This window comes from Schistocerca piceifrons, chromosome 9 (genome assembly GCF_021461385.2).
Source record: "Schistocerca piceifrons isolate TAMUIC-IGC-003096 chromosome 9, iqSchPice1.1, whole genome shotgun sequence".
Taxonomy (NCBI): Eukaryota; Metazoa; Arthropoda; class Insecta; order Orthoptera; family Acrididae; genus Schistocerca; species Schistocerca piceifrons.
In genome coordinates this window covers 19,150,527-19,178,465 of record NC_060146.1, presented here as the reverse complement: position 1 = coordinate 19,178,465, position 27,939 = coordinate 19,150,527, and the positions used below count along the sequence as shown (strand labels likewise).

At 44.2% G+C, this 27,939-nt stretch overlaps 1 protein-coding gene across 1 annotated transcript in view; it reads left to right on the top strand.

Moving 5' to 3' along the window:
- The window catches only part of LOC124717150 (macrophage mannose receptor 1-like), a 108,992-nt gene that overhangs the window by 12,120 nt on the left and 68,933 nt on the right, over positions 1-27,939 (top strand). The gene's annotated exons all lie outside the window — the stretch shown is intronic.

The following is a 27,939-nucleotide window of genomic DNA, read 5'->3' as shown; positions in this document are numbered from 1 at the left end:
CCATAGCGAGTCTACTTTTGATGTCCTCCTTGCTCCGTCCGTCATTGGTTATTTTACTGCCTAGGTAGCAGAATTCCTTAACTTCATTGACTTCGTGACCATCAATCCTGATGTTAAGTTTCTCGCTGTTCTCATTTCTACTACTTCTCATTACCTTCGTATTTCTCCGATTTACTCTCAAACCATACTGTGTACTCATTAGGCTGTTCATTCCGTTCAGCAGATCATTTAATTCTTCTTCACTTTCACTCAGGATAGCAATGTCATCAGCGAATCGTATCATTGATATCCTTTCACCTTGTATTTTAATTCCACTCCTGAACCTTTCTTTTATTTCCATCATTGCTTCCTCGATGTACAGATTGAAGAGTAGGGGCGAAAGGCTACAGCCTTGTCTTACACCCTTCTTAATACGAGCACTTTCTTCCTGATCGTCCACTCTTATTATTGCCTCTTGGTTGTTGTACATATTGTATATGACCCTTCTCCCCTATAGCTTACCCCTACTTTTTTCAGAATCTCGAACAGCTTGCACCATTTTATATTGTCGAACGCTTTTTCCAGGTCGACAAATCCTATGAAAGTGTCTTGATTTTTCTTTAGCCTTGCTTCCATTATTAGCCGTAACGTCAGAATTGCCTCTCTTGTCCCTTTACTTTTCCTAAAGCCAGACTGATCAACCCCTAGCGCATTCTCAATTTTCTTTTCCATTCTTCTAAGCAGCTTCGATGCATGAGCTGTTAAGCTGATTGTGCGATAATTCTCGCACTTGTCAGCTCTTGCCGTCTTCGGAATTGTGTGGATGATGCTTTTCCGAAAGTCAGATGGTATGTCGCCAGACTCATACATTCTACACACCAACGTGAATAGCCGTTTTGTTGCCATTTCTCCCCAATGATTTTAGAAATTCTGATGGAATGTTATCTAGCCCTTCTGCCTTATTTGACCGTAAGTCCTCCAAAGCTCTTTTAAATTCCGATTCTAATACTGGATCTCCTATCTGTTCTAAATCGACTCCTGTTTCTTCTTCTATCACATCAGACAAATCTTCACCATCAGAGACTTTCAATGTATTCTTTCCACCTCTCTGCTCTCTCCTCTGTATTTAACAGTGGAATTCCCGTTGCACTCTTAATGTTACCACCGTTGCTTCTAATGTCACCAAAGGTTGTTTTGGCTTTCCTGTATGCTGAGTCTGTCCTTCCGACAATCATATCTTTTTCGATGTCTTCACATTTTTCCTGCAGCCATTTCATCTTAGCTTCCCTGCACTTCCTATTTATTTCATTCCTCAGCGACTTGTATTTCTGTATTCCTGATTTTCCCGGAACATGTTTGTCTTTCCTCTTTTCATCAATCAACTGAAGTATTTCTTCTGTTACCCATGGTTTCTTCGCAGCTATCTTCTTTGTACCTATGTTTTCCTTCCCAACTTCTGTGATGGCCCTTTTTAGAGATGTCCATTCCTCTTCAACTGTACTGCCTACTGCGCTATTCCTTATTGCTGTATCTATAGCGTTAGAGAAGTTCAAACATATCTCGTCATTCCTTAGTACTTCCGTATCCCACTTCTTTGCGTATTGATTCTTCCTGACTAATGTCTTGAACTTCAGCCTACTCTTCATCACTACTATATTGTGATCTGAGTCTATATCTGCTCCTGGGTACGCCTTACAGACCAGTATCTGATTTCGGAATCTCTGTCTGACCATGATGTAATCTAATTGAAATCCTCCCGTATCTCCCGGCCTTTTCCAAGTATACCTCCTCCTCTTGTGATTATTGAACGGGGTATTCGTTATTACTAGCTGAAACTTGTTATAGAACTCAATTAGTCTTTCTCCTCTTTCATTCCTTGTCCCAAGCCCATATTCTCCTGTAACCTTTTCTTCTACTCCTTCCCCTACAACTGCATTCCAGTCACCCATGACTATTAGATTTTCGTCCCCCTTTACGTACTGCATTACCCTTTCAATATCCTCACACACTTTCTCTATCTGTTCATCTTCAGCTTGCGACGTCGGCATGTATACCTGAACCATCGTTGTCGGTGTTGGTCTGCTGTCTATTCTGATTAGAACAACCTGGTCACTGAACTGTTCACAGTAACACACCCTCTGCCCTACCTTTCTATTCATAACGAATCCTACACCTGTTATACCATTTTCCGCTGCTGTTGATATTACCCGCCACTCATCTGACCAGAAATCCTTGTCTTCCTTCCACTTCACTTCACTGACCCCTACTATATCTAGATTGAGCCTTTGCATTTCCCTTTTCAGATTTTCTAGTTTCCCTACCACATTCAAGCTTCTGACATTCCACGCCCCGACTCGTAGAACGTTATCCTTTCGTTGATTATTCAATCTTTTTCTCATGGTAACCTCCCCCTTGGCAGTCCCCTCCCGGAGATTCGAATGGGGGACTATTCCGGAATCTTTTGCCAATGGAGAGATCATCATGACACTTCTTCAATTACAGGCCACATGTCCTGTGGATACACGTTACGTGTCTTTAATGCAGTGGTTTCCATTGCCTTCTGCATCCTCGTGTCGTTGATCATTGCTGATTCTTCCGCCTTTAGGGGCAATTTCCCACCCCTAGGACAAGAGAGTGCCCTGAATCTCTATCCGCTCCTCCGCCCTCTTTGACAAGGCCGTTAGCAGAATGAGGCTGACTTCTTATGCTGGAAGTCTTCGGCCGCCAATGCTGATTATTTATCAAAATTTAGGCGGTGGCGGGGATCGAACCCGGGACCGAAGACGTTTTTGATTGTGAATCAAAGACGCTACCCGTAGACAAAGCTATTATGATGTAGAAATTTATATGTTGCCGTATTTTTTGGTAGATGATGGCTCAATTTTACTCATCCACAGGCTGTTACAAATACTGACTCAAATTTGAAAAATTGTTCAGATCAGCGCTGATGTCGCAGATCTACAACAAAGTGAAAGCCAAAGTAAAGAATGTGATGGCGAAACGGGATTGGTTAAGTGCCACCAGTGGCAAATGAACAAACGCAAGCAAAACATGCTCACTTCTCAGCCCTACAGGGCATTTCATCACTGAGCAGCAACGTTCAAATGTTATACTGGACGCAGCTGTGTTAAAACAAGATCGTACTAGTCAATTTATCGATCAAAAGTTAACAGACATGGTTACTGAATGGAGCATAAGGGGCAGGATTTTTCTGATATTACGTGACAGTGCACCAAATATGGTTTGTGCAATGTGTGGGCAATATGAGTCTATAGGTTGTGTGTTATACAAGCTGTAGTTGGTGGTAAAACATTCCCTTTTCTCAAGTGAACAAACCAAAGCTATAGTAACAAAAGTGCAGGAAAACAGTGGACCGCTTCCACCACAGTGAATAAGCTTCCGGAAAATTAACACATAAAAATGGTTAAATTGGCTCTGAGCACTATGGGACTTAACTTCTGAGGTCATCAGTCCCCTAGAACTTAGCACTACTTAAACGTAACTAACCTAAGGACATCACACACATCCATGCCCGAAGCAGGGTTCGAACCTGCGACGGTGCGGTCGCGCGGCTCCAGACTGTAGCGCCTAGAACCACTCGGCCTCGGGCATGGATGTGTGTGATGTCCTTAGGTTAGTTAGGTTTAAGTAGTTCTAAGTTCTAGGGGACTGATGACCTCAGCAGTTAAGTCCCATAGTGCTCCGAGCCATTTGAACCATTTTTTGAACAGCACATACTTGATGTTGCAAAGACTTTTGGAACAAAAAAGGTGAGTATACTTGTGTATTGTTGAACATATTTGATTTACCACACTTTCCCTTTCCGAGCGGAATGTTACAAAACACTTTGTAGACGTCCTACAATTTTTCTACGAAGGCACATTGGACTTCTCTCTGAGTAAAGTTTGCATTTCTGTAATAATACCTTCGTTATCTTTACTGAACCGCAAATTGCGAGTTCGATGCGAAAGTGAAGATGAGACAGTGGGAAAGATGAGAAATGCGTTGCTTGAATCTTTAAATAAGAAATTTTCATATGTTAAATGACATCCTTCGCAGATTGCTGCGACATTACTCCACCCAAGGTTTAAATCCAAATATCTCACTTCCGACGAAGTGGAAATTACAGTATCCGAAAAAAAAAAAAAAATTGGAGACGAGCGTTTGGCGTCACTGGCCGGGAGGCCCCTTGCGGGGCAGGTCCGGCCGCCTTGGTGCAGGTCTTATTATATAAGACGCCACACTGGGCGACCTGCGCGCCGGATGGGTATGAAGTGATGATGAAGACAACACAACGCCCAGTCCCTGAGCGGAGAAAACCTCCGACCCAGCCGGGAATGGAACCCGGGCCCGTAGCACGGCACTCTATCACACTGACCACTTAGTTTTTTTTTATAAAAACATTTATTAAAAAAAACAATGTTACACATTCCAAATACATACTAAGTTATACAGCTATCAGGGCGGATCAGTGTCCGAAATAATTGGATCATTGAAGGGGTACAACGACAGTGTACTGGTAGACAATGAGCCTTCAACTTCTGCATGACAGAACCAGTCTGCAATCAGTATTCCGCAGGAAGAAGGAAGTCTGCGGGATTCCCATTACCACTTCTCTGTTCAGATGCAGTCAGGCACACAGACAAGAGTATTGCAAGATCAAACTTCCGTGTTTCGGAACCACTTTTGCAAGGTAACGCTGAATCTACTCGTACTAGGATCTAGTCCATATCCCACTCTAAGAAAAGCAGTCTACAAGTATCCTTCAGCTTCATCTACTAGGGTGCTCACTAAACAGTTCTTCAACGGCGCTAGACAGATTTACGCAGGTAGTCGAAGTAATTTTCTCAGTGAAAATGTGGAAAAGCTTTTCTTAGCTTACAATATAAGACTTTTTAATTACGATTAGTAGAGCTGCTAAATTAGCTAAACACTTAAAGTTTTTCTGGTATTATTTGTGAAACGTGCTGCTAATGCCGCAGAATAGGACAGACAGTATAAATTGTGGAAATGGGCCAAAATAAGGGCATTCAGTTACACTTGAACATACAACTTTATTATTAGCTTAAACACTACAAGATCCCAATTTAAAAAAAAAAAAAAAACGAACACACAGCTTTAATCCTTGGGGCTTACTTACCGGCTGAAAGCCACCTTCATTTAAAAACGGCTGAAGGCCAATAACTTAAAACCCAAGTATAACCAGAAATTTAACAGGCAAGCCTTATCTTAAAACAGTTCTTTAGTTAGGCTGAAGTAAACAAGTTAAATTCAAATCGGCTGAAGGCCTAGCACTTAAAACTCCATAACATTAATTTCATTCTTAAATACCAAAGGCCTTACGTGAAACAGTTATTTAATTTAGGCTGAAGGCCTTAAAAGCGCAACAACTCAAACTCAAAATCGGCTGAAGGCCCAAGACAAAAAAATTCAATAACATTAAAATTTTTAAAAATGCCAAAAGGTTTACTTGAAACAGTACTTTAAACTAGGCTGAAGGCCTTAAAAGCACAAATTTCAAACTCAAAATCGGCTGAAGGCCCGAGACTTAAAAAATTCAAGAACATTAAACTTTTTGAAATGTCAAAAGGCTTACGTGAAACAGTACCTTAAACTAGGCTGAAGGCCTTAAGAGGAAAACAACTCTAATTTAAAAAAAAAATCGGATAGAAGCCATACAAGTACAAACAACAAGCACAAATTAAAAAAAAATAGGGCAGTACACCCAAAGGCGCTCAGGTGTTCGGGGGTCGGCCTGTAATTCAAATACTAACGCTCGCTTAGGTGAGACAGGCAGTCGGGTCAACCATTCAACCCAACCGACTGACAGTCAACGGACCCACCGACAAGATAACTTCCACTTCACCCGACCAAGGCACAAAAGGGAGTTCAACGGAACAACGTAGAAGGTATTGGCGCCCACAACCAATCATGCGTAGGGCGTCAAACTACACACCGTGCTGGACAGTAACAACACGATGAGGGAACTATACTGCCTGAAATTTACGTCAGTGGCCAGAGCAGGTAAGCGGAACGTTAACGGCCAAAAGGCAAAAGATTCCGCTGGTGCACTTCAATTCAGATAAACAAATACAGTGAAACTCCACCGGAGGCTGGCTAGAAGTTTCCAAATTGAAAACCACGTTGTTGCTCGGGAGAATATCCCAACAGCCCACAACGAACTCCAAACGACACAGAGTGAACAGTCTTGACTTGCTGGTAGGTTAAACAAAAACTGAGCTTTCGTGTCCAGGGGCTGTGAGCCACGGACCTCGTAGCAGTGGGAACAGCCCCCCACTCTCCGACACCGCGTAGAGACCGCCAGCGGGCCCCGGCCAAACTACGACCCGCCGAGAGTTCCTCGCTGGTCCCCACCAACCGACCGACTTCAGAGCCAGTACGCCGACAACATTTAAAATAACGTGTCAATCGAAATCACACAAACTACACACAGCTTCACGAACACTTGCACCAAGAACCAGACATGCTAACGGCAGTGACTGTGCAATAACAGGGACGAATCACGAGTCGGCACACACAGCCAACCCATAAGCGATCGCCGGCCAAATACACGTCGTCTGGCAAGACGACCGACCGACGACCAAACAAAGTCGTCACCAATCCAAAGATAAGTGTCAGCAACTGTCGTGGCGGTCCGGACCTCACTGCTGCCGCGCCCCGACTGAACTGGTGCCGCGTGCCAACCATAGACTTAGTAAATAAAAACTAGACCGCTCATTGGCGCTAGTGTCGCGTCCCTACATTGAACGTGATAGAAGCCGCCATTTGCAGGGAAACAGTGCGTAAACAGGGTTCGATCGTGTGCTGCTTTTAATTGTAACAGTATAATGGAAGCAAAGACGAAGACGGAAGCAATGTTACATTTCACACGTCAGTCATTTGTGGTTGTTTGTTACTTTCTGTTACTTGTATACAGTATTTTCATGCAGAAATAATACATCATGAGGGTTTGTTTTTGTTTAGGTTTCCCCTTACAAATGATTTTCTAAATCGCAAATGGATAGTTGCTGCTCGGAGAGAGAACTTCCAACCGACAGCAAATCATTTGCTGTGCTCTCTTCATTCTGAAGAGAATTGTTACATGGAAAATTATGTAAATAGACGTCAACTGAAGGACGGTGCTATACCGACAGTATTTGGATTTCCAACTCATTTGAAAAAAGTATAGTGTCCTGGAAATCGTGCAATATAGGCCTAGGTTAAATAGTGTGGAAATACTGTCAGTGTGTACAATTTTGATCGTTCCTTTTCCAGGTTACCAGGGCAATCAAATATATATTAAGTATGAATCAGAGGTAGGTCGAATAATTGCGTTTAGATACTTAACGTGTGTTGTCAGGTGGTGATTAAACTTCGTAAATGGTCAAATATTTGATTAAATGTTGTAAACTCCACCACTTTCAGAGGTGCTATCAGTGTTAAAAACTAATGTGCGAATGAAATTCCTACGGTATTTAAAGTGATATGGGCTATTACAATTAATCATACCAAAATTCGATTGTAGACAATACTGTGCTAAACAAAATGCAAAATGTACACAGTAGTCGGCAAAAAGCAAACAGGACCTGACAGGAAAATTACGTGAATTAAGTAATAATCGTACTGTCTGCTACTTTAATAGTTTCATGTAATTATCTAATGCAAATGACTCGATGTAAACTCTTTCAACCTTGTCAGGAAAGACCCTTACATTCTTAAATTTCGCGTCTCTATGCAGACGTATTTTGGAAATTAGGAAACTTCATTCATTTAAGTATACTTTTAAAATAGACTCGAATACTCAGTACTTTTTTAAACATACATGTGTTTAATTTATGCTTCAATTTGCTCTTGTTGCGTGTCATATACTTCAAATCAAGCCCAGTACTAGCATTCATCCCTGCAAATGGCGGCGATCAGCTGCTTCAGTTGGGGGACAGTTGCCTCGCTTCTCCGCTACGGCGTGGTAGGGGCTTTGTGCCAACTCAAACACTGCCAGGTCCGAAGTACCTGCTGGCACGTTTCAACGGCCTGGTCGACACACGACGACCGGGAAATAACAGCAGTCCAGCAAACACAATACGGCAGAACTCACATCGATAAGCGCTGCTGCCGCCGCTCACGGGCAGGCAAAGCAGCAACTCAGTGACACGAGTAATCGAAACTAACACAACGAGGTGGCAATACGGCAAAAAAAAAAGGGATGTTCAATAAGAGATGGCAAGAACACGAGCCACGCACGGCTCAATTTCTGTCTATAATTGTTATTTTTATGTTTTTTTGCTAAACATGTTGTTTTGTATGTTAATTCAGTTTTGTTTGTCACGAAGATACGATCATATCATTATTCTGAGGCTGATAGCAGAAAAGCGTCAAATGCGAGACCTCATGATGAAGTTCTGTTCAATTAAGGAAAGAATATTGTTATAAGAGACTACCAAATGTAATAAAAGTTATAAAATCTATGGCAGAACAAGCGTTTAGCTATCAACCTATTAGTAACAAGAACTACTTGAGCACACTAGTTGAACTTATATAAGGGGTTGTTCAATGATTATCTCTCTTTACCTACGTTGCATTTACAAAATAAAGTCATTTACCAATGAATCGAAAACTTTTATTTTACCATAACTGACTAATCTGTGGCGAGGTTGGGATAAACTAATGTTGAGGGGTATAACGTAAATTTAACGAAATATTAACTTAATTACGAAAACGTAAGTTTTGGTTTCGGTCACTATTTCGGCTGATACAAGAAGAGGAGCAGAAAATTCGGTTACAGGTTCGGTTTCGGCCACAAATTTTATTTAGATGGGACAATACTCCTTACCAACCTTGTAGACAGCACGGTAGCACGTAATATGGTGATCCCACACGCTATGAAGAACATGTCCCTCCCCCTACATTGTCCAGGGGACCATCACGAATGGCGGCGACTTCAGTGTAATCATTGTCTTTGAATAAAAGTGTCATTTCTGTTGGTATCATTGTGCATTTGTTTAAGTTACCTTCTGTACTTCACTATGTCCGCAGCTCGTGGTCTAGTGGCTAGCGTTGCTGCCTCTGGATCAAGGGTCCCTGGTTCGATTCCCGGCCGGGTTGGGGATTTTCTGTACCCAGGGACTGGGTGTTTGTGGTGTCATCATCATCATCATCATCATCATCATCATTCGTGATAGTGGCTAAATTGGACTCTGTAAAATTTGGACAGTGTAAAAATTGGTAGGAGCGCCGATGATCACGCAGCTGAGCGCCCCACGAACCTAACACCGCCACCACCACCACCACCACCACCACCACCACCACCACCACCACCACTCTACTTCGTCATTTCCTTCTGTGTTTGGTGCAAGTCTTATCGAGCTATATTTCTTGGCAGTTACTTTCATTCGCAGGTTACTTTCGCCCTTACGGTTTGAACACCAGTGTATTATGGCCTATGTTTCAGACTGAATAGGGGAGCGGCCGTAGCTTTGCCTTAAGCGATGACATAATTTGATCCCTGACTAAATGAAGCCAAGCTCTCAGTGGGAGTATTCATGGTCTCATGGCACATATTCCTTTTCTGTCAAGTATTTTCCTGTCGTGCTCCCCAGGAGTAATTTGATCCTCGATGAATTGCAGAAAACACATATAGCAAATAAATCGCTTGTTTTGTTACATTTCATCGACGTAGCTGAAGACAAGAAGACTCACACACAACACACGACGTATCTGAAGAGCAAAAGGCGCGCCAGAGCAAATGGAATTACAGAACGTCCTACTGTCATCCTCTAGCAAGCAGTTAACAAACCGATGAAGTTATGGGCAGCTGAAATGGCAACATTCAGAATGCGAATTGTGCAGTGACACCTGATGGCGGGAAGGATTTGTGTGATTGTGGCGCAGCATGGGCTGACATGGACGTTGGGGAACACAAATAAAAGAAGCTGGCAGTTCACTTAATACAGTTCTCCTCCAAGTACATCACAAATCTAATGTCTATAACTGCCGCGTATAAACCACATTTGTAAATAAACATTAAGGTTATCACGTAAATTAGCCTCTAAGGTAATTGCGACCTCGCTCTGTAATGGTCCTTCGGGGTGCACTCAGCCTCGTGATGCCAATTGAGGAGCTACTCTACTGAATAGTAGCGGCTCCGGTCAAAGAAAACCATTATAACGAGCGAGAGAACGGTGTGCTGACCACATGCCCCTCCTATCTGCGTCCTCAGCTAAGGATGACACGGCGGTCGGATGGTCCCGATGGGCCACTTGTGGCCTGCAGACGGAGTGCCTGCCTGCCCTGCATCTGTAATGGTCCAAAAGCGTGGCTCCCTGCGACATCACCATAGGAGTTAGTGACGCTTCCATCAGGAAGGTGTCGACACATGCGGCGAAAAAAAAAAAAAAAAAAAAAAAAGAGGGCCAGAGCTCAGAATTTCATGTGAGCTATAAGGTGGTTTAATGATGTCATATTGGCTCAAAATTTCACCGCAGTTCTACCCTGGACGGGTCACACGATGAGAAGCCCCTCTTACCTATATTTCACCCCTTCTTTTGATGCTTCTGCAGTTGAAACCATGCGGGTTATCTGTGGGTGGTCGAGTAAAATATTTCAGACACACCACCGCTCAGAAGCAAGACGACAAAGCTTTCGAGGGTGGCATAGAGGGTGTCAGTAAAAATACCCCTTCCCCTGGGGCGTTCAAAATAACACATTTCGTAGTTTACAACGACAGGCCTCAGTTCAACAAGAAGAGGTTCTTGACCACCTATCACACTGCTCGATCTCTCTCTAAGGGTACTGTTGGCCTGAAACCCCGTTGAACATGATCACATGAGTTTGGAGTGTAGCGCGACCGAATTTACACTCTGATGTACAAGATGGGACCATTCGACGAAATTGGACATGCTCTGAAGCAGCGAAGCAAGTTTATGCTTTTTGCCTCCCGCCTCCCCCCTCCCAGTCTCGCATTCTCGTATGACGTGATGACAAGTGGGTGCCACATTAGCTCACGCATCAATAAAACTGTAAAACTCCCTTGAAGACCCCCCAATTGGGCACCACCCTCAGTAGCAATTGCTCACCTTGTTGAGTACTTTAAGACTGTACCTGTGGCGAGACAACGTATGACGGGCATCCCAGGCGCCTGCAGGAACACTATACTGCTGCCCAAGCGGCTGTCAGTAGGTGTGCCACGAAGGAAGGGCGACGGAAGGATCGCCTGTCTGCATGTCCGTTCAAATCGTAACAGGTTATCTCCGCAGAGACACATTTTTGAAGTGCTCAACACAGGTGCGCAGGTGGAACTGGGTGTGTTACTGATTTAGCGGATCTTAGGGGGACCCTTCGCCTTTTTATTCATGCATGTGTCAATGTTGCACCCCCCATCATCACGCCATAGGAGGGCGCAAAGTAGGATGACTGAAAACGCCTCAGCACCGTTTGCTGCTTCGGATCACGTTCAGATTTCCCAGGAAGGTTTTGTGTGATTCGTAGTGGTTCCACACTGTACACCAGAGCACAAACTGCGATCTCACTGCACTCCGACGGTGTGTGATCACGTTCGATGTCCTCAGAGAAAGGTTGAATCCTTCGGGGAGGGGGCAGGGGGTGAGGCAGCAATGTCAAACGTTGTTAGGAACATTTTCCTGCTACTCATTACACTGCGAACTATCATTTTAGGCCCCAAAATCTGTGGTAATAAACGCCCTCTATGTCAACCCCTAGGGCCTCTTCCTGTCAGTTCTGAGCGGTGGTACATCTGAAATGTTTTCCTTGGCCACCTGTAAGAAAACCACAGTTCCCCCACACTCGTTTAATGAACAAAGTAAGAGCATATAGACTATCAGACCAATTGTGTGATTGGACTGAAGAGTTCCTAGATAACAGAACGCAGCGTGTCATTCTCAATGGAGAGAAGTCTTCCGAAGTAAGAGTGATTTCAGGTGCGTCGCAGGGGAGTGTCCTAGGACCGTTGCTATTCACAATATACATAAATGACCTTGTGCATGACATCGGAAGTTCATTGAGGTTTTTTGCGGATGATGCTGTGGTGTATCGAGAGGTTGTAACAATGGAAAATTGTACTGAAATGCAGGAGGATCTGCAGCGAATTGACGCATGGTGTAGGGAATGGCAATTGAATCTCAATGTAGACAAGTGTAATGTGCTGCGAACACATAGAAAGAAAGATCCCTTATCATTTAGATACAATATAGCAGGTCAGCAACTGGATGCAGTTAATTCCATAAATTACCTGGGAGTAGGCATTAGGAGTGATTCAAAATGGAATGATCATATAAAGTCGATTGTCGGTAAAGCAGATGCCAGACAGATTCATTGGAAGAATCCTAAGGAAATGCAACCCGAAAACAAAGTAAGTAAGTTACAGTACGCTTGTTCGCCCACTGCTTGAATACTGCTCAGCAGTGTGGGATCCGTACCAGATAGGGTTGATAGAAGAGAGAGAGAGAGAGAGAAGATCCAACGGAGAGCAGCGCGCTTCGCTACAGGATCATTTAGTAATCGCGAAAGCGTTACGGAGATGATAGATAAACTCCAGTGGAAGACTCTGCAGGAGAGACAGTAGCTCGGTACGGGCTTTTGTTGAAGTTTCGAGAATATGCCTTCACCGAGGAGTCAAGCAGTATATTGCTCCCTCCTACGAATACCTCGCGAAGAGACCATGAGGATAAAATCAGAGAGATTCCAGCCCACACAGAGGCATACCGACAATCGTTTCCACGAACAATACGAGACTGGAATAGAAGGGAGAACCGATAGAGGTACTCAAGGTACCCTCCGCCACACTCCGTCAGGTGGCTTGCGGAGTATGGATGTAGATGTAGATTTCAACACAGGGTGTCACAGTTCTAACCTACATCCAAAACACGTCAAAAGAAGGGATGACATGTGGGTGTGACGGCGTTCCCATCATGTAATGCGTCCACGGTGGTGTTGGACGGAATTTTCAAGAAATTTTATGCCAATGTGGGACCATTACTCCACATTACACCTTCCGTGCCATCCCAAGAAGTGTGTGGGTATCAGTGCCCCAAGAGAAAGGGTTGGTTTCGTTTACGCTCTTTATGTCACTCTCAGAGGCCTCTTCCTGTTGATTCTGATTCTGTGCCTGAAACATTTCCTTGACTACCCGTAAGAAAATTCCGACCTCTGGCCTTTTTCGCATGTGTCGGCACCGTGCTGTTTGAAGTGTTGCCGAAGCCGACGGTGACGTCCCAGGGCGCCAACTTCTACACCATAACGGAAGAAGACTGTAGACACCTTCCAGCCGAATTTCAAACCTATACGTCTGATTGGCAGACAGCTACTGTATTTCAAAAAGTGATCTTTTAATTGTGTTCGGCAGTCTTCAGTATCCCACTAGTGCGATTTTCGAGTTCTGTCCAAAAGATTCCGGAACACATAATTTCGCGCCAGTGGTGTGTTGGAACGAAATGCGGTTGGCATCCCTGCACACGCCTGTGTTTAATGTGTGCCTGCCGGAAGTTACATTTTTGCATGTCGATTAGTTATTGTTCAGTGGTGTATTGAGTAGAACATTGTGTCCCAGCCGGCCGCTGTGGCCGAGCGGTTCTGGGCGCTTCAGTCCGGGACCGCGCTGCTGTTACGGTCGCAGGTTCGAATTCTGCCTCGGGCATGGATGTATGTGATGTCCTTAAGTTAGTTAGGTTTAAGTAGTTCTAAGTCTAGGGGACTGACGACCTCAGATTTAAGTCCGATAGTGCTTAGAGCCGATATGAAACTTCCTGGCAGATTAAAACTGTGTGCCGGGACGAGACTCGAACTCGGGACCTTTGCCTTTCGTGGGCAAGTGCTCTACCAACTGAGCTACCCAAGCACGACTCACGCCCCGTCCTCACAGCTTTACTTCTGCCAGTACCTCGTCTCCTACCTTCCAAACTTTACAGAAGCTCTCTGCGAACCTTGCATAACTAGCACTCCTGAAAGAAAGGATATTGCGGAGACATGGCTTAGCTACAGCCTGGGGGATGTTTCCAGAATTCTAGTGCTTAGAGCCATTTGAACCATTTTTTCGTTGTGTCCCACAGTTTGCAAATTTCGAGGTGGTCGAGTTAGAGGAGCGACGCGTTTGAATTAAAATTTGCGTGAAACTCAAGAAAATTTTTACACAGACACGCCAAATAATTTATGAAGCTTTCAGTGATGAGTGCTTCAGCCGTTACGAATGGTTCACAGGGTTGGTAAATTGCCGGTCGGAAATTAAAGATGACTCTCGTTGAGAATGCCCGTCGAAATCTACCATCGACGACGCTCATGTGAATAAAGTGTACGTGCCAAACGCAGACTGACAGTCCGAGAGATTGGAGAAGAATGTTTGCCGTCATATTCGTCCCACAGCTCATGAGTCAAGACCAAAAAGACTTTCGTCTCGCAATCTGTGAAGTGCTTTTGGATCTGGCAAATGAGAACGAGTTGTTCCTTAAGAGAATCATAACTGGTGATGAGGTCTGGACACACAGTTATGACGTCGAGACCAAGGTTAAATGTTGACAATGGGACGTCAGGTTAAATATCACAGCCATGCTGACAGTTTCCTTTGACTCTGAAGCATCATTGACACAGTAGCAAACCGTTAATCGATGGTTCTATTGGGAAGTGTTGCGATTCCTGCCAGAAAATGTGAGAAGGAAACGGCGTTGGGACGACATATAAATAGTGGAGGAGAGTATTTCGAAGGAGACCATGCGCAGCAAGTGAAAGGTAAGCGTAGAAAAATTTTATGAACAAAGTTTCGAAATTTTTTGAACAGACCTCGTGTATGGATTCTTTCCTCGCAACATAACTTTGGTGCCGCCAAGTAAAGCCACAGACCATCGTAAGTGCATTTTTAGAATTATTATCGGCCAGCACAGCAGGTCATTACAATTAGTTACAAAAAATGTGTCCGTAATGATTTCAGACTATACCATTTTGGCGACAGTTTCGTTGGCAGTATAGTGCATGCATAGCAAAAGCTCTCCGAGAGTGGCGAGACGTGAAGCAGAAGACGAGATTTGTGGTGGTGGCTTAGCTTACTGCTGTAGACGACCTGGGAATTGCTCCAGACGGGGGAATAACCCAACAGCCGCTCCGCACGCGGAAAAAGCAGCGAGTCGGGGTTGATGTCACAAGGTACATCAGTGGATGCGTTCTAACTTAAGGAAAACCGACCTCGCCTCTACCAATCTGAAGCACCAACGCTGCATACATAACCAGTCGAGCTGCACGGGCGAGTTTAAGACAAGCCTGCTGCTACGAAGAACGAAGGCTTTTCTTTACTCGCAACCGCATGAAGAGTTCGTAGGCTTTTAACAAGGAACACGTTATGATGGCGTCATCATCATCATCATCATCATCCTCCAATGGGTCAACAAACGAGACTTCTCCACCAATTACGGTCCTTAAACATCTCTCCATTTTCGATGCTGTCCCAAGCATGCCATCTCTGCTGCATGTCAGATTTCGCCTGGGTCTGCGTCTTCCTCTTGGTGTTCTATATCTTGCAAGAAGACTCGGCAATCAGAGATCCATAATTTTTTGTATGTGTGGTACGTGAAGTTCAGAGATCAAATATCAGTCCCACGAAGGGATTCTATGCACCTCTAAGAAATTCTCGACAAAATTTACTACGAAGGTTTACAAGTAACTATAATTCACTAAAATGAAAACGATTCTGTCCAACAGAATACTTACAGCAGGAGCAGTCAACGGTTTTTTACTTACCGCCCACTTCTGTATCTCTGTTAGCAGCAAACTTTAACCATCCGCCAGTCACCCGGTAATGGTGATTTATAAACCTCAGAAACAACTTTAGTTATAAAGTAGAGTTACAGCAAGTTAAGCCACAGAACAATAATTACTTACCAACTACTTTACGTCGAAATTTCTTGAAATGAGACTGAAAATAATTTTAAAACTCTTGCCACGTCTTGCCCACAACGAAAGCTAGAACACCCACTAGTGAGCAATGAGAACCAGCCACACGACCACTGACTTGCAGCACGGTATAAAGTTGTAAATAATACTGTCAGCACAAATGAAAGATTGAATGCAGTCGGGACTAGCCAAACAAACCTGAGTCAGAAATGTTAATATTGAGGATATATTTACATGTACTGGCAATATACAAAACTAGAAATGTCTCAGATGAGCTAGCTCTCCTTACAAGACCGTCAGCAAACATTTTTCTACCACCAGTGCTCTTCAGGCCGCAGGTTCGATGCTTTGCCATAATTTTAAAAAAATCAGTATCATTCATTGGTTAATGGGACAGTACATGAGCTACATCATTAATCATACGGGAGAGGACATCTTTGAATTCCACATGCACCGCGTGATCAAAAAGTCAGTATCAATTTGAAAACTTAATAAACCACAGAATAATGTAGATAGAGAGGTAAAAATTGACGCACATGCTTGTAATAACATGGGGTTTTATTAGAACAAAAAAAAAAAAAACAAAGTTCACAAAATGTCCGACAGATGGCGCTGGACAGCAAAACGTCAGTGACTGCGCATGACAATCGTGTATAAAAGGAACTGTAATGAGAGAGAGAATCAGATGCGCCAGCAGTCGCAGTATGTTGACGTTACTTGAAAAGGCGCTTTTAGTGAAGCTGTATTATCAGAATGGGGAATGTGCTAGTTCAGCGTTACGATCTTATCGCCATAGGAAGGGGATTCGAACGGGTAAAGGTCCGACGACAAATGCAGCTGTGGCGAGAATGATTTCGAACTTCGAAGCCACCGGTTGTTACGACGATAGACCCCGTAGTGGCCGACCGAGCACAAGGCGTAATGCTGCTGAGACAGTTCAGGAATAAATGGAGACTGTAGCGGGTTCGTCTATGCAGGGAGAAGTCAGCGCTCGTGCAGTCGCACGTCGCACCGGTATTCCATACACTACTGTTTGGTTGGCACTTAGGCGTACCCTCCGATGCTATCCGTACAAAATCCATCGGCATCATGAACTGTTACCTGGCGATTTAGTGAAGCGGAGGGCATTTGCGGTGTGGGCGTTTCAAAAGATGGCAGAAGATGACGATTGGTTGAGAAACGTGTCGTGGACCGACGGAGCTCATTTCACGCTCCGTGGGACTGTCAACGCCCACAACTGCAGAATTTGGGCTACCGATAATCCTAGAACTGTCGTGGAAACTCGATTGCACGACGAGAAAATCACGGTATGGGTTGGATTTACCACATCTACCATTATCGGGCCTTTTTTCTTCGAAGAAATGCGTGATTCTGGTTTTGTAACTGCTACCGTGACGGGTGAGAGGTACGCCGATATGTTACAGAATCGCATCATTCCCAGCCTGGCTGATAAACACCTGCTGGAACGTACGATGTTTATGCAGGATGGAGTTCCTCCCCATATTGCTCCACACGTGAAAGATCTCTTGCACGCGTCATTTGGTGATGATCGTGTACTCAGCCGCCACTTTCGTCATGCTTGGCCTCCCACGTCCCCAGACCTCAGTCCGTGCGATTATTGGCTTTGGGATTACCTGAAGTCGCAAGTGTATCGTGATCGACCGACATCTCTAGGGATGCTGAAAGACAACATCCGACGCCAATGCCTCACCATAACTCCGGGCATGCTTTACAGTGCTGTTCACAACATTATTCCTCGACTACAGCAATTGTTGAGGAATGATGGTGGACATATTTAGCACTTCCTGTAATGAACATCATCTTTGCTTTGTCTTACTTTGTTATGTTAGTTACTGCTATTCTGATCAGATGAAGCGCCATCTGTCCGACATTATTCGAAATTTTGTATTTTTTGGTTCTAATAAAACCCAATGTCATTCCAAGTATGTGTGTCTATTTGTACCTCTATCTACAGTATTCCGTGATTTATTCAGTTTTCAAATTTATACTGACTTTTTGATCACCCGGTATGTCAAGTGCAAATCACACAAAATTATCAAGTAATCAGAAAAAAAAGAAATATGGAATTAGTATTACAATTATTTTTGAAAGAATGGGCATAGAATAACATCGTTTACAAAATATCGGTTATGAAGTGTTTGTAATGGAAACTGGAAATCTGCGTATTATATGTAAGTAGAAGCGAGAAGACGTGCATTTTTCATAAAATGAATGTGTAAATTTGTGTCAATTATGAGATATTCGATGAATTTTATATTTAAATGAAGTAAGTATTCCAATTAAATGTAAAAATAAAGCGGCGAAAGAGATCATAGCGAGGTTTGAACCACAGGTCTATTCTTCACACAATTTCAATTCTTCAACAATACCAGGTGAGCCACAGGACTCATTGTGAAAACCACCTTCGTTTTAAGTTAAGTGCAGAAGCCAATTTACGTTAATGCAAATTTCATGGGATTGTTGTAACGTGATTACAATAAAATGGTTCCAGTGTTAAGTAGCTCGAGGACTAGATTGAAGAAAAACTGAACCGTAACAAAATTGACTTACAGACAGGCTTGGTAAATGCATCCGTGACTCAATAAATAAGCAACTTTAGACATGCAAATCTCTCATGTGAAACACAGCTAACGCTGAAATGCCTGGGCTAGAAGGACAGAGCGGATTAGGTTGTGGAAATGAGCCAAAATAAGTTTGTCAGTTGCACTCAACATACAAACTTTATTTATCAACACACAATATTACAACAAAGATGCAAAACACTCAAAACTTTAATCGACCTCCCTTGATTAACTTTAGATCGGCTGAAGGCCACACTCAAAATCCAAAAAACAAGGCCTAAGCAAGAATTTGAAATACAAAAATATTTTCTAAATCTTCAATCTAAACAGGCTGAAGGTCTTAGCAATTTAATTTTAATGGAAACTTGGCTGGAGGCCGCATATTAAACAATAAGAAGAGTTACAATCAAAAGGTATCTTAAAACACCTCATGTAAAATTCGGCTGAAGGCCCCATATAAAAGAATAGGAATCTCATGCCTTAAGGGCAGTGCAAGACAAGAACATTAATTTTAAGAGATATTGATACTCGGCCGAAGGCCACACATCAACCAAATAGCTATCCCAAACAGGAAAATTACTATGTAACACACAAGGAACGGCGCTCAGACGTTTCCAAGGGTCGGCCCAGGATTGTAACAGTAACGCCCATTTAGGTGAGACAGGCAGCCTGTCCAACGACTTCTTAATCTGAAGGCAACCCAACCAACAGACAGCCGACAGACCCATCAACAAGATCAGTTCCGCTCCACTCAACCGGCAAAACAACCAAAAGATTTCAATACAACGACCCACAGAATATTGGTGCCCGCAACGACCAACAACATCTCAGCTGTCGACCTAGACGCAGCGCTGGACAGCAACAACACGAAAAGGAAGATACACTGCCGAAAATTACGTCAACGACGAGGGCAGGTAACCGGAACGTCAACGGCCGCAAGGCAGAAAATACCGCTGGTCAACTTCAATAACGGGGAATAAGTAAGGTTAAGTTAAACTCCACATGAAGACAGCTGTAATCTTCGCCGATTTGAATACACACACATTGTTGCTCTCGGGGATGTGGCAAAAGCGACAACCAGGATCAAACGAAGAAACAAACAGTTGAGGCTCGATAGTAAGTTAAGTGAGGACTCGCATTTCATGTCGAAGATCGGTGGGCGACGAACTTCGTAGCACTCGCAAGCAGCGCCTCACACTCCAACCGCATGTGTGCACACCGCCAGTGGCCCAGGCCAGAGTACGTGGGACGGAGATTTCCTTACCGCTCCACGCCAACGGACCGACTGCCCAAACCCGGAAACGGTGAAAGGACCAAATACACGTCGGCCGATGACACGACCAGCCGAACGACCAACCAACGGTCGTCCCGCTCCAATCTCCCTCGGTCGGACAGTTCAAGGGTGTCTCCAGCGGCCGGCGAGCACTGGCTGTCAGGCACACGACCACCCGGAAGTACTAGCGGTCGGTCCAGAGATGGTACGACAGTGCACTTATCGATACGCGCTGCTGCTGCCGATCACGAACAAGTAAGGCAGCAAGTTGGTGACGCCAGTAAATGGAACAAGAAAACGAGGCGACAGTACCGTAATGACAAACAATAAATGGCATGAAGACGAGCCATGCACAGCTCAAACGCCTGAAAAGGCCAGACAATTACATATACAGAAATTCCCTTTAATGTAATTTTGTCATATGCTGACATGGAGACCGTGGCTGTTTGAAGACAAATGTTGATGGTGTTAGGACAGCAACCAGCCACAAATTTACTTTCAGTTCCTTTATTCAAAGGATACCGTTATCGGTTTCGAATCGTTTTGCATCTAGCAGAAAAAAGGAGCCACTATGAATATATTAGAAGAATTAGAAATACACACACACACACACACACACACACACACACACACACACACACACACACACACACACACACAGCACCCCAGACTATATCCTTAATGAACAAACAGTTAAATAACACCCCTTTCCTGAAAAATTTCCAAAAATTTCTTTCCAGCCTCCAAAGCAAATAATATTAGTACACCTATCTGCAGATCAAGTAGCAAATTTATATGTTGCTATAATTCTCATGATGCTAAATATAATTAAATAATATACTATTTTACCTATGCAGTTCTAAATATATATAAAAAACTTTATAATTAATTTAGCAATATCAACTCAAAAGTCGGCCGAAGTGGCCGTGCGGTTAAAGGCGCTGCAGTCTGGAACCGCAAGACCGCTACGGTCGCAGGTTCGAATCCTGCCTCGGGCATGGATGTTTGTGATGTCCTTAGGTTAGTTAGGTTTAACTACTTCTAAGTTCTAGGGGACTAATGGCCTCAGCAGTTGAGTCCCATAGTGCTCAGAGCCATTTGAACCAATCAACTCAAAAATTCAATGTCTCTGTACTAATGTAAAAGGCATTACAGTTGTGTAAATGAATATATGATCCTTTCCAAACATACGACATCATCGTCAAATGTTACGATATATCATAGCATCTGTAATACTCGTATGCTTGTAAGCTCTTTGTATCAAAACATGTGGTGCGTGGTAGAAATCATCTCATTGACAAATCTAAAGTGTTCAGTGAGAACTATTTAGGTGTGCAACAACGAGCACGCAGTGCGAATGCATTTACATCTGTTGGACGAATGTTATGTAAACAAACACTCGAAACCGACGTTTCACGTAAGTCACATGCAACGAAACTCTGTAACGCAACCATCTGTGTGTGGCGTGTTTATAATTATGTATTATTTATATTTTCGGACAATTAATCTGTAAAAACACACCCCATGTCGAAAGCGTGTAAACCGTCTGAGGATGAATCAACGATTCGAAACCATAACGGTATCCTTTGAATAAAGGAAGTGAAAGTAAATTTGTGGCTGGTTGCTGTCCTAACACCATCAACAATTCCTTTAAAGTTCGTGAATCTTGGACCAGTAAACGACACTTGTCTTGCAAGTATGCCTGAGCTCCAGGAGCCAACCACAGGCAGAAGGGCACGCCGTACATACCAGCCAGCGCGGTCGACGCCCAGTTGGCAACACCAGTTGTCGGCCCGACCAATAGTGCGAGCTGTACAAGTCTCAGACCGTCTTTGTTTCACATCAAACGGTATCATCTTAAAAACACGCAACTGTTACAGGGTGTACGTGGAGCATAAACGGAACGTTGGAATCTAGTAAGTAAGAAAGAGACTCAAAAGCCCGAAGGCGTAGGTCAAACCCACAACCCAGGCTCAGAGATATAACAAATAGTAAGAAATTATGATCCAATAAATCGCGCATCCCAGTACACAACGAACATGTTACAACTTAAACTCAAATAAATAATCCTATGCCAATAAACAAAAGGCAGTGCAATTAGAATACTATTAGATGAAACAGTATCAAATTAGTACGTTAAACAAATTGTCACTGCCTCCAAGCAGTAACCAAATCACATTCAAACCCCCAGACATTTTAAACAAGCTGAACCGTGACTTTACTTTCAAAATCTTTTCTTAGAGAATTTACTATATTTACTAGCGATTCATCAAGAAAATTAACACATTTAATCACACTATGTGAGCGTGGATGTAGTTGCCAGTGGGTAACTGATTAAAACAAATTAAAATTGTTTTTAATAAATGAGAATTTTATTCCTAAAAGCCCTTTTCTTTTTGAAACAGATTTAAAATAATAATCAGAAAGCACCCTCTAAATATCAAGTTACAATGTATTCAGACACACACACACATATATATATATATATATATATATATATATATATATATATATATATATATATATATAGCTTTCGGGCTGAGAACCTTGCCGCTCCCTTTTAACACGGGCTCGCGGTTCTAGGCGCTCAATCCGGAACCGCGAGGCTGCTACGGTCGCAGGTTCGAATCCTGCCTCGGGGATGGGTGTGTGTGATGTCCTTAGGTTAGTTAGGTTTAAGTAGTTCTAAGTTCTAGGGGACTGATGACCACAGATGTTAAGTCCCATAGTGCTCAGAGCCATTTGAGCGTTTTAACACGGCCTTAGTTACGATTGCTCACAACCTCTGAAAGACTATACTGGTGCAAATCTGCAACACACCAGATTACTTTAAACTAAAAATTTCGCAACTCACACAAACACATAAACTATGCACCCCATAGGAGGGACGGAAATGGTACAAAACACATTAAAAAATTATTTGCCACCGAAAGTGCAACTGATTTTTAAAAGAACTCTTACGGTGCAAGGGTGGCAACTTTACATACTAAAATGACCATTTAAATAAAACCCATGTAATGCAGTCTTACATAAAATGTACAGACATGCTCTACATTACACATATACCGCCTTTCAAGATGATAGGCAAGATAAAAACATTTCAGGAATTCGGCCTTTACACCTTAAGCAATAAATTTGTTAACACCGAATCCGACAAACATGACAGATGCAGCTATTAAAGTACGGCAGACCGACAGACAGACAGACACTAAGTGCCTAAAAAATGCGGACGAGAGACAGACGAGCAGGCTGGGGACGAGAGACTGACCAAGAAAACAAGTAGAATTTAACAAGTAAATGAAACAGCATATCACCAATCACTTAACTTCTAATAAACTGCGATTTCTGGCGAAGACCTGGCGCAGCACCCCCAACGCTCTCCCGAACCGTCCGCTGCCAGCCGCTTCAACAGACGCAGGAAGGCGCGCCCATCTCCCGTCACACGGCGTCGCAGCTCGCGCCGGCCAGACCGACGTCGTGGGTTGTTGACTCCTGTTGCTGTCGTGTGGGCCGCGAAGTCACTACCCTTCGCTATACGGCGCGGCCCATTGGACTCACGTGGGGACCTCACATGCGCCGACGCTCAAGGCGGTCAAGTCATCTTGTGTCCCAATGCGCGACCGATCAACCGATCGATCAAACCGCCAATGACCATCGCCAGAACAACTCGAGCAGACTGACGGCCTAACACATACTAGCGCTCCGGACGACAGACAGACACTGACTGCCCCACACTGACCCGGCTGACCAATTTACCAGAATCTCCCCGAGACTGACAGACTGACCGACTGCCGCGCTCATAGCGCCCCTTAAATGCACGTGAACAGGCAACTTTTCCCCTTTCCCACTAGAGGGAGACACCAAAGCTGCGATTGCTACAGCGGCGCCACCGCCAGAAACGGAGGGCGACTGCTTCACACTACGCGATGCGTGCGCTCTTCAAAACAGCAAATTTTACCACGGCTCACAAGTAATTCAAATCGCACTAACACAGGATTGCTTCAAGGAAAGGTCTAAGATGATAAATGTCTTACAATATTTACACGTCCTTGATGAACGGAAACATTCAAGATACCGCAGATAGCACTGACGGAATTGTCATACATTGGAACATCGGTCTGTTCAATGATACACAGAGCTTTCTGTAACATTCTCTACACCAAGATTAAGAAATAGTACACGGTAGGCCCCCAGTATTAAATGGTAAACCAGAATATCGACGAAATCGGATGCCAAGAGTCAGAACGGCGCAACAAGTGTCGTAGCGGGGAACCACGAGATACACTATGTGATCAAAAGTATCCGGACACCCCCAAAAACATACGTTTTTCATATTACGTGCATTGTACTGACACCTACTGCCAGGTACTCCACATCAGCGACTTCAGTAGTCATTAGACATCGTGAGGGAGCAGAATGGGACGCTCTGCGGAACTCATGCACTTCGAACGTGGTCAGGTGATTGGGTGTCACTTGCGTCATACGTCTGTACGCGAGATTTCTACACTCCTAAACATCCCTAGGTCCACTATTTCCGATGTTATAGTGAAGTGGAAACATGAAAGGACACGCTCAGCACGAAAGCACACGGGCCGACCTCGTCTGTTGACTGACAGACACCGCCGACAATTGAAGAGGGTAGTAATGTGTAATAGGCAGACATCTATCCAGACAATCACACAGGAATTCCAAACTGCATCAGGATCCACTGCAACTACTATGACAGTTACGCGGGAGGTGAGAAAACTTCTTTTTATGGTCGAGCAGATACTCACAAGCTACACATCACGCCGGTAAATGCCAAATGAAGCCTCGCTTGGCGTAAGGAGCGTAAACATTGGACGATTGAACAGTGGAAAAACGTTGTGTGGAGTGACGAATCACGGTACACAATGCGGCGATCTGATGGCATGTTGTGGGTATGGTGAATGCCCAGTGAACGTCATCTGCCAGAGTGTGTAGTGCCAACAGTAAAATTGGGAGTCGGTGGAGTTATGGTGGTTGTGTTTTTCTTGGAGGGGGCTTGCACCCTTTGATTGGGCGTGGCACTATCACAGCACAAGCGTAAATTGATGTTTTAAGCACCTTCTTGCTTCCCACTGTTGGAGAGCAATTCGGGGATGGCGACTGCATCTTTCAACACGATCGAGCACCTGTTCATAATGCACGGCCTGTGGCGCACTGGTTACAGGACAATAACATCCCTGTCATGGACTGGCCCGCTCAGAGTCCTGACCTGAATCCTACAGATCACCTTCAGGATGTTTTGGAACGCCGACTTCGTGCCAGGCCTCACCGACCGACATCGATACCTCTCCTCAGTGCAGCACTCCGTGAATAATGGACTGCCATTCTCCAAGAAACCTTCCAGCACCTGATTAAACGTATGCCTGCGAGAGTGGAAGCTGTCATCAAGGCTAAGGGTAGGCCAATACCATATTGAATTCCAGCATTGCCGATGGAGGGCGCCACGAACTTGTAAGTCATTTTCAGCCATGTGTCCGGATACTTTTAATAACATAGTGTAAATTGTGTACAGAGTTTCGTGACTGAGAATCAACCAGCAATGTGTCTCAGGCTCATCACATTTACAACACGGAAGTCGGAAAATGTGTCTCCAACGAATAACGTAAATAGATCGCTATCACCTTACTACGTCAGTTGAAGTTCGCGTCCAACGGCATCGGAAACTTAGGTTATGTGCTAGGGCCGGCTACAACATATTATCGGCTAACGACCAGCAAACTTCTTCGCTACGCAGTCGATCCCGAAAGGCGCCCAATACAGCCGGTGCCGAGCCGAATAGACGTTTTCATATCGGTAGTATCGCCGCCAAAATTGCATCTCGTGTTCACTGTCAACCAAACGCCATTAATAACTGCCTCTCACTCGGCATGTTCGCTCCTTTCTCGTGCGCGCCTCCTCGAGAGTGCACCACAAGCGCCGAAAGGGTACCATCTCTGGGAGAGAAGAGCCAGCACGAAAGCCGGCGCGGCTGAGGTGGCAGGTAGGAAAAAAACCTCTGCGAAATGTTCACAATGTAACCCTATCTGCAAATTAACTCGCGCTGTGAATATAAAATGACTCTTTTTATCGTGCAAAATGATTCATGTAACCTGTAACTAAATAGCTAACTAATTAACATGTTCAACTTCATTACATGATTAGAATTTGAGTTATGGCTTTTTTACAAAAAAAATTAAATAAATTAAAAGTTCAAATTTCTGGCAAAATATTAACCTTGCGTCTTTTATTATACACTGAAGCGCCAAAGAAACTGGTATATGCATACAGAGATATGTAAACAAGCAGAATACGTCGTTGCGGTGGGCAACGCCTATATAAGACAACAAGTACCTGGCGCTGCTGCTACAACGGCAAGTTTTCAAGATCTAAGTGCGTTTGAACGTGGTGTTATAGTCGGCGCACGAGCGATCGCACACAGCATGAGGTGGGGATTTTCCCGTAAGACCATTTCACGAGTGTACCGTGAATATCAGGAATCTGGCAAAACATCTGATCTCCGAGATCGCTGCGGCCAAAAAAAGATGCTACGAGGACGGGACCAACGACGACTGAAGAGAATCGTTCAACGTGACAAAGTGCAACCTTTCCGAAGAATGCTACAGATTTCAATGTTGGGCCATCAACAAGTATCTGCGTGTGAACCTCTGAACGAACCATCATCGATATGGGCTTTCGGAGCCGAAGGTTCACTGGTGCATCTTTGATGACTGCACGATGCAAAGCTTTACGCCTCGCTTGGGCCCGTCAACAGCGACTTTTGCCTGTTGATGACTGAAAAGATGTTGCCTGGTCTGACGAGTCTCGTTTCAAATTGTATCGAGCGGATGGACGTGTACGGGTATAGAGACCATCTCTTGAATCCATGGACCCTGCGTGTCGGCAGGGGACTGCTCAGGGTGGTGGAGGCTCTGTAATGGTGTGGGGCGTGTGCAACTGGAGTGACGTGGAACCCCTGATACTTCTAGATACGACTGATAGTTGACACGTACCGGGTGATCAAAAAGACAGTATAGATTTGCAAACTTAATAAACCACAGAATAATGTAGATAGAGAGGTAAAAATTGACACACATGCTTGGAATGACATGTGGTATTATTAGAACAAAAAACACAAACTTCACAAAATGTCCGACGGATGGCGCTGGACAGCAAAACTGCTACCGTGACGGGTGACAGGTACTCCGATATGTTACAGAAACGCATCATCCCCAGCCTGGCTGATAAACACCTGCTGGAACGTACGATGTTTATGCACGATGGCGCTCCACCCCGTATTGCTTGACGCGTGAAAGATCTCTTGCGCGCGTCGTCTGGTGATGATCGTGTGCTCAGCCGCCACTTTCGCCATGCTTGGCCTCCCATGTCCCCAGACCTCAGTCCGTGCGATTATTGCCTTTGGGGTTACCTGAAGTCGCAAGTGTATCGTGATCCACCGACATCTCTAGGGATGCTGAAAGACAACATCCGACGCCAATGCCTCACCATAACTCCGGACATGCTTTACAGTGCTGTTCACAACATTATTCCTCGACTACAGCTATTGTTGAGGAATGATGGTGGACATATTGAGCATTGCCTGTAAAGACCATCATCTTTGCTTTGTCTTACTTTGTTATGCTAATTATTGCTTTTCTGATCAGATGAAGCGCCATCTGTTGGACATTTTTTGAACTTTTGTATTTTTTGGTTCTAATAAAACCCCACGTCATTCCAAGCATGTGTGTCAATTTGTAGCTCTCTATCTACATTATTCCGTGATTTAGTGAGTTTTCAAATTTATACTGACTTTTTGATCACCCGGTATGTAAGCATCCTGTCTGATCACCTGCATCCATTCATGTGCATTGTGCATTCCGACGGACTTGGGCAATTCCAGCATGTCAATGCGACACCCCACACCTGCAGAATTGCTACAGAGTGTCTCCAGCAGCACTCTTCTGAGTTTAAACACTTCCGCTGGCCACCAGACTCCCCACATATGAGCATTATTTGGCATATCTGGAATTCCTTGCAACGTGCTGTTCAGAAGAGATCTCCACCCCCTGGCACTCTTGCGGATTTATGGACAGCCCTGCAGAGTTCATGGCGTCAGGTCCCTCCTACTTTAGACATTAGTCGAGTCCACGCCAGTCAAGTTTGCGGCGCTTCCGCAGGGACTGTACACGATATTAGGCAGGTGTACCAGTTTCT